Below are 8,724 nucleotides of genomic sequence, written 5' to 3'. Positions count from 1 at the left end.
TCAAATGTATCAAAAGCCGACAAGGCTATCAAATGTACCAAAAGCCGACAAGGCTATCAAATGGCACAACGGCCCAAAACACATATACGAATGCACGCCGACAAGGCTGCCATAACGAATGGGACCATACCAAACACACCCGTACAGAAGTAGGCACACACACCCACAAATACGTCTACAGACCTCTAAACAGACCAAACTAATCATATGGCAGAACAGGGCCCTGCCGTACCCCTGAACAAATATATACATATGCATCAAACAAGTATATATACCAAAATGTAGGCTCCGGAATAAGAGGAGCACTCCAAACAGCAGAAGAGGGTGTCCTAAACTGGTGGATCACCAAACTGTGCGTCTGTACCTGCGGGCATGAAACGCAGCCCCCCGAAGAAAGGGGGTCAGTACGAAATATGTACTGAGTATGCAAAGCAGAAAATACAGGAACAAATCTGAGGCATAAATGAAATAGTAGTACAGAACATAAGTATAAATCCATCATATCAAAATGTTTACTTTCAAAATATAAGTCATGCATAAGGTACAGAAGAATATGGTCGCCCGCCCGTCGATGGCGCCATAACACAGCATAACACCAGAATGTTTCAAATCTCTGTATCCCCGTCACATATCACATCACAACATAACGCCATACACAACATAACACCAAATATATGTGGAACCCGACCCTCTTTTGCGAGTAGCTCGGTGAACCATAAACACAGCATAACTCCGGAGTATATCAAAGTGCGCACGATAACAGAACCGGCCCGGGAACCGGCGAAAGATATAACAAAACGCACGAGCAGAGTCATGAGTAACCATATGCATAAAATCATTATCATAGACTCAAATATAAGTAAATGACCATACTTGAAATTCGAAATGATAATCATACCAAATTCTTTCAAAAGTCGTCCGAATTACATAGAGGAAAGTCGCGGGACCCACGGACGGGTATTGACCCGAGTCGGGCCCGCCTATGGAAAACATACTCATTATACATCATGCAAACTCTTATAAAAATATTGGAGCAATCCGAGCCTTTCTGTGAAAGATACGGCGTTTCGTAGTTACGGAATTCTTTAAAACAACTTTTTGTACAAAGTTTGGAAATCAATGCTTTCGAAGACATAATGGTTCATACTTCATCACAACATACATAAGAATGCCAAGAAATATATATAAGGATCATAACGTACTCGGATTTCGAATTTAGAATTTCCTCGAGGCTCGTGATATAGCCTATTGAAAACTAAGGCATGCCAAAAGAAAGAAGGGTTGCGCTTTACATACCTGTTAGCGGCTATTCGTAACCCGTTCGTCTCGTCGCTCTTTTAGCCTATTTATATAAAAGTAACGTTATTGTTAGTAACTATATTATCTAGTTTACAAATCCATAGCCTATTTCTTATCGAACCTATATTCTAGCTTATACATATTCTCTTTTAAGATTTTCTATTATCTAAAATTTAGCGAAAATCCGGTAGCCCTTCCCCTATATATTCACCTGTCCAAATTTTCCAATTGCTCTCCTGTTGACACAAAAATACCAACAACAACATATGGATACAATTACATTTTCAATTCCTTCAACTCAACACGAACAACAACGTGTTCATATCAACAAAATTTTAACTTTAACTTTCTAATCCTTTCGCCATATAATCCATGATAACAACAACTTAAAATAAATTTTTCGTGCCTAATTAGAGCAGCCCCTACACGGCTCAATTCATCTTTCAACATCAACATCCACAACTTTTTATTTCCATCATATATCCATAAACTTATACATGTTAAAATTGCCTCCAAAATGTGTATAAAAGAGATCAAACATTACCTTAATCAACTTGGCTTCTTAACCTTGCTAATCACTTGAATGTTACAACAATTTCACACCTCAAATTTTCCTTTTTCCCCAATCTGCCTAAAATAGAATAAAACATGTTGATGCTTGCCAAAAGAATTCACGTTGCTGGTTTAAAATACTCCATGTGAATATGTAATTTCATATGAGAATGAATCTCGTGCAAGAAGGTTGCTGCCCCAATTCCATATGATTTTTCTTTCCAAAAGAGAAATAATGTTTTGCTTTATTCTTTAGAAAGAAAGAAAATGCACTGTACGTTGCTCCTCCCTAAAAATTGAAATCTGAAATTTCCTTTACCTTCAGTAGGATATATAAGAAAAATAGGTGAGTAAACTTACCTTTATGGAAGTGGGGCCCACCCAATTAGGCCTTGTGTTTTGCAACAAGTCTAGATAGATACATATAGGTGGTAATAGTCATCACTTTCTCTTCAGCCCATGCACCCACGTGGACTAGTGCTACCACATTAAGCCACTAGTTCATTAATTGTTCCCACTAAAACTAATTTAATAAATTACCCAAGTAATTAATTTCTTAATCTCAATTCATTTATAAAGTAATCATTTTTAATACACTCCATAGTCATTGTCATGATCATGTGACATAGCAGTATTCCACAGTCCCTTTTTGTACACACAAAATATTATTTCCAATCACAGTCATTCACTTTCGAGTCTTAAATAATTTTCGGGACCTCAAACTTTTATACCATGATCTCTTTATTTGCATACTTGAATGTGACTAAAATTCCATATAGTTCGTTATAACTTGTTCAATTTCTAAACTTTGACAAAACTTATTTTCTCCGATTCGTTTAAGCTCCACGACACTTACTTATCACTTGTTAAACATAGCATAAATACTTATAACGTCATAAGTAATATTGTCCTTGAACTTATGTCAATTAACTTACGACAAATCCAATGGACAAAAATGTGGAATTTTAACAAATTCACGCACTAATAGTACGAAACACTTATCATATCAATGTAATGTTCCTTATATTTACTAAAATTAATGCCTACCATTAATCCATGTAGTCACTACACCTTTTAATAGTAGTTATTCCATCCTTGCTGTCCCACTTAGCATTTAATATATAATACATATTTTCCAACTAAAAGGACTTTCTATATGTTACACTTGTAAACAAAAAGCACCATATGCTTCCTTCTATATTTTCATCTAGTAATCACTATATCTAATTGGTAACATAGTATTCATACGGTAATAATATAGCAATGGAGCATATATAAATATCTATCATACGTATTCTTCAATAATTCACATAATAGAAAAAGATAGATTTTTATAAGAGAAAATAATTTATGTACCCATAACAAATAAAATCTCATTTCTAAATGTCCTCATACCGCACACATAATTAAAAATGTATCCCAGAAGTAGTAACAGTAATAACTATAGAAAATCATACTTATCAAATATTTACTAAAAGGGGTTTACTTAAAAAAAAAAAAAACCATATCAAGACCATATATAACAGTTTCAAAATTCATCAAACTTATTCCGTTACTAATGTCATTGAACTCGTACGCCTTCCAACTTGTGAAAATGCGGGATGTAACAACGGGAGCCCTGCCCCTAGCTGGTGCAACCTCCTTCCTCTACCGCGCCTACATCCCCTGACTTGACCTCTACCATAAGCCCCAGCCCCGGCGGCCAGCTCTAGTACCTCATTAACAGCAGCCCTAGCACGAGTTCTCTCCATTTGTGAGAGAATAGAAGGAAAAGTCAAATACCAATTTGAATCATCCAGATAGCAATTCGAATCAAGTAGCATGAAGAAAAGAAAGAGTTTGAGTTTTCCTAGTGTCTCATAGCCTCTCGAAGATAAGTACAAACGTCTCTGTACCGATCTGCAAGACTTTACTCGATATCTCCTTGTACAGATGAGATCAGTGAACCAAGGGCTCTGATACCAATTATGTCACGACCCAAATACGTCATGATGGCTCCCACACTAACCCCCCTGGTGGGCGAACCATCCCCTTATCCGATTAATCATTCAATTATTCAAAACCACTTAAACAACACTAGAAATATTAATGCTAAATCCATGCCATATTGTAAGTAGTAAATAAGCAAGAATAACTAATTAATATAAAGGGGTTCAAGATTAATACCCTAGGTCTCATAACCCATCATTCTAAGGCCATAATTCACCTATGGAATCTTAAAGAGGAAGGTAATAAGGCAAGATTGTAGGTTAGAACTTACCCCAACAGATAATTCACCTCTCCTAGCTCTTAGAATTAGGTTCTCAGGTGCTTTGGAATAATGATTCATACTTAGGGCACTAAAATAGGGAAATCATCCCGTCGATTCCCCACGGCGATCATAAGGATCGCCATGGTGGTCCTGCCCTGGCAGTCAAGCCATCCGCCATGACGGAATTCCACTTAAACACGGATCCTCACCAATGCGGGAAAGACTTCGTCGTGGCGGCTCGCTATGGTGGTATGAGGCTCGCCATGGCAAGAACACCAGCAACTAGATTTATGGGTTTTTCACAAGTCCATCCCAAAATTCCGACATCAGCCTCTCGGACACAAACCAGATATGCTCACACACTTTTAAGCAAGCTACGAACTCACCCGTGGCCTTAGAATTCCAAACGGAAGTCTAATTCACAAAGTCAGCCCCCAAACGGATAAAATTAAGTTTCCAACCAAATACCCAAAGCGCAACCAAATGCCTCGAGAATCGAACCATCAACTCCACCAAGTCTTAATCGACCCTCTAGGCCTCACGAAATCGATGGAAATTTGAAAAAGGTCCCTTTACCCAAAAGTCAACTATTAGTCAAACTTTTCCACTTAAGAGCTCTGATTTCCCAAGTTTTGCTAGAATCGCACGATAATCTTAGGAATTGGGTCGACAGGGGTAAAATGGTCAAAATACATGTAATGACCGAACGGGTCGTTATAGGTATGCCTCCGAAAAACACAATCAAAATAGGTGACCAACTAAAAGGGGAAGGGATAGAAGTAGGGCCACAGTGCAAACAAGCATGCACGATCAACGCTATGACCAATAGGAAGAAGAGGTCGAAGTCTTGCCCTTGCAAAGGAAAAGGACCTCAGTGCCATGAAGATCATTACCGTCACATGGTTTCTCCCAGTCTGAAGACGAGGGATAGTTCGCATCATCACTAAACTCTGGTGATGATGAGATTGAGCAAGAGCGTGGGGCAGTTGTCAACCCTCCGAAACTTGATAGTGATTAAGCTAGGAGATTACAGAAGTGTGAATAAAACAAGATTCTGAGAATAACTTTTGGTTTTCAGTTGAGAGGTCTAAAGAATTGTTTGAACAAGCGTTGGAACTAGCAAAGCAAGGGACGAATCCGACAAGAAGCATTTTCGAAAAGAGACAAATCAACTTTCATGGGTTGGAGCCTTATCCTTATCATGACCCAATTTCACTAAGTCGTGCGGGCACCTACCTTTCTCACCTCGGTAGGCGAACCCTCAACTCCACATTCACAGTTAATAGAAAATAGCGGAAGAAGTAAAATAACAAAAGCCTTACAAATATAATATAAGAAAGCGGAAACAAAAGAAATACACTCCAATATCTAGTCTGGTTATACAAGAGCATCTAACTAAATACTACGAGTTTGAATAATAAGTAGACATCAACAGTCTAAAAAATATGTCTTAGAACGGAAATAAAGACATAGTAGGTAGAGGAGTCTTCGGCCAGCGAATGTCCACATGCTCACCCTGTAAGACTCGAATCAGCAAATCTTTGAAACAGTCAACAGCGAGGAGTAGAAGTCGATCTCTCCTGATACTCTGCATTCATTAAAGAATGCAGCAAGTGTAGGTCAGTACAAACAACAAGTACTGGTAGGTATCATAGGCGACTAAGACTAGCTAATACATATAAAGACAACAGAGTAGGATAAACACATAAACCAACAAGTACAAGTATAATACAGCCTCAACAATACCTAACAGGTCCAAGTATCAACAATTAATATCAGTATTCAAACCATCAGCTACCAACAAGGTTATATAACCGATCAAGTCTATAGTGAAGTATCTAAACCCGAGTGTTCCCAGTCTCATCATATCCGATCAAACCTATTGTTAAAGCATCTAATCTCAAGTGTTCCAAGTACTTAATAAACCGGTAAAATATTCAACCAAGTATTCGTCAAGTATCCACAACACAATAACAACCAAACATAATGATGATAACAAGTGTCATGCAATGCAATGTAATGCAATGATGTGAATGACATGAATGCAATGGCCATATAAATGCTATGCACACACATGCTCGAGCGAAACATCACGTCTCAACGGTCATGACCCATGGGGGACCCACAAAGTCCATGTACCTCATGGTTCTGGTAACAACCTCGGCAACCGCTACCTCACAATTTCAGCAATAACCTCGGCAATTGCTAAACTCTCATGATCCCGGAAAAGACCTCGGGTATCGACCACTCTCATGATCCCGCAAAGACCTCAGGTATCGGACACTCATCTCTCTTTTACGCTCTCTAGCAGAAACCTCAAAGGCTAGACTCTCTCACATATCATCATCAGTACCTGAGCCATGCATATATCAATGTATCATGAAAATACGTATGAATTTGATGAAATGTGATATCAACAACCAATTCTGTATGAAATAGTACCACACATGGCACCTGAGTAATACCAATAGTAAGGCTACACAGCCACAATGGAATAACAACTCTCAGCAGTACCTCCCAAGGTACACAAGTAATATCAATGAGAAGGCCACACAATAAGCCACAATGGAATCACAACTCTCAGCAGTTCCTCCCATGGTAAACGAGTAATATCAATGATAAGCCCACACAATAAGCCACAATGGAATCACAACTCTTATTTGCCACGGTATCAATATGTCAACAATGCCAACAAGCAATTGATCAGGTAAGTCAACAACACAACGGGGTGGCTAGCCCCCAAATCATACAACAAGGCCCAACCTAAGAAAGTATCCATCCCAACTTCATACCCGAAGGCTTACATGCATTCTCTGATAATATTATCTAAACATACACTTTGCTAATCGAAGTCTCACCATAAGGTAAACCGTAACCTACCTGAAATGCCGAACAACTAAGTCTTAAAAAATCATACCTTAGACTTTCCTTTGCTTTGAACCTCGAGATCAAGAAAGTCTGAGCATATTCGAATCATGAATTAGAAACAAGAAGAACATCAATCAAACACTACTTCTATTCAAGACCCAAATCCCCAACCTATGGAATGGGTTTTTATGAACTAGAAGGGTGAAATTAGGAATCTAAAGGTTCCAACATAAAATTAAAGCTCTAGGTGATCAATTCCCATCAATAGCAAGCTAGAATAACCAACAATTTACTCAAATTCGGGTTCTAGGCAAAACCTCCCAAATATGGGTATAAACCCTAACCTCCAATACCTTAATTTAATCACTAATTTGGAAGAAATCTTGCAGTTATAGGTTCTAGTCATCAATTCCATGCTTAATAGAGCTAACTCAACCAATAAATCATGATTTAGAAGCCTAGAAAGAAGAACTCATGGAACCTTCTTTTAAATCTTCAAACACTTAATGAACTATTAAGATAAAGGGGTTCTAAGGTGATTAAGGACAATGGTATAGTAAAGGAATTAGAAGAACTTACCACCAAGAATTTCCCCCAAGAATATCCTTGAAAAGGTCCCAAGAACTCTAAAGTCGAAATAATAAAGAATGGGGAACTTAGGGCTTTTAATGCTCAGCAAATGAAATAATCCCTACCCGATACCGCTTCTGCGGCTACGGGACCGCCGCAGTGGTCTCGCCCCGACGGACACTCAGACCGCTGCGACGGTTATCCCAAAAATCACAAGATCGCTGTGGCGGCCATCCCACTGCTATAGCGGTGCCGCTATAGCGGGCACCAGAAGAAGAATTCCCCAAAATAATCACAACCCAATCTCGAAATCCCGACTATCTCCCGAGGCCATCTACTGACTTACTACATACACAGACATACATAAAAACACACTACGAACACACTCGTGGCCTCAGAATTTCCAACGGAGGCCTCATTGACGGAGTCAACCCCCAAATGCCTCAATTCCAACTTCCCACCCCAAGTCCCAAAATACACCCAACTGCATTGGGAACCGAGCCAGATATGTACAAAAGTTCTAAATGACCATCCAGACCTCTCAGAATCGACGAATTTTTGAAAAAGGTCCGTTTACCCATAAGTCAAATTTGATAAAATCTTTTTCAGTTAAAGCCAAATTTTCCCAAAAAGTTGCCCAAATCAAATTCGAACACCTCAGGAAGCATGTTAACAGTACCCGTTACACCCCATATTTTATACGTTGAGTTTTGCCGTAAGATAGCCGTCGTGGAGTTAGTAAGTGAAGTTTTTGTCAAGTTCATAAGAGATTTTACATGATTATTCCACGTATACGGGAGTTTAAGTGATGTTCAACAAGTATCGGGAAGATTGAAGGCTGAATGAAACAAAAGAAACTGAGTGTGTCATCTGGGAAACTCGACAGTTGCAAGTTGACGGACCGTTGAATGGTTGACAGACCATCAATTTGCACCATCGAACAGCTCTCTGAGAATCAAAGGTTGTCGTCATTCGACGGACTGTCGACCTTGCCGTCGAATTACAGGCGGTGGAAATTTTTCTTCTTTTATAAATTAAAAGGGCCAGGACCTTGGATCATTATTTACCCCCAAAAATAGAATTCTCTAGACTTTTCAAAATCTCTCTACCTTCTCTACATATCCATACACTTTCTAAGCTAATTCAAGTGGAAATCAAGCTTGGAAACCCTAAGTTAGCTCATG

General features: G+C 38.9%; 1 long non-coding RNA gene across 1 annotated transcript; it reads right to left on the bottom strand.

The window, feature by feature from the left end:
* Positions 1–236: 236 nt before the first annotated feature.
* On the bottom strand, positions 237–2,204 carry LOC132622857 (uncharacterized). The gene is made up of 3 exons (XR_009576026.1): positions 1,844–2,204; positions 1,297–1,342; positions 237–364 (listed from the first exon to the last, which is right to left on the bottom strand). It is a non-coding gene; the product is annotated as an uncharacterized LOC132622857 (long non-coding RNA).
* Positions 2,205–8,724: the final 6,520 nt, after the last annotated feature.

The sequence above is a fragment of the Lycium barbarum genome, chromosome 12, assembly GCF_019175385.1.
Source record: "Lycium barbarum isolate Lr01 chromosome 12, ASM1917538v2, whole genome shotgun sequence".
NCBI lineage: Eukaryota > Viridiplantae > Streptophyta > Magnoliopsida > Solanales > Solanaceae > Lycium > Lycium barbarum.
The sequence above is the reverse complement of the archived record's forward strand: the minus strand, read 5'-3'. Positions and strand labels throughout refer to the sequence as shown.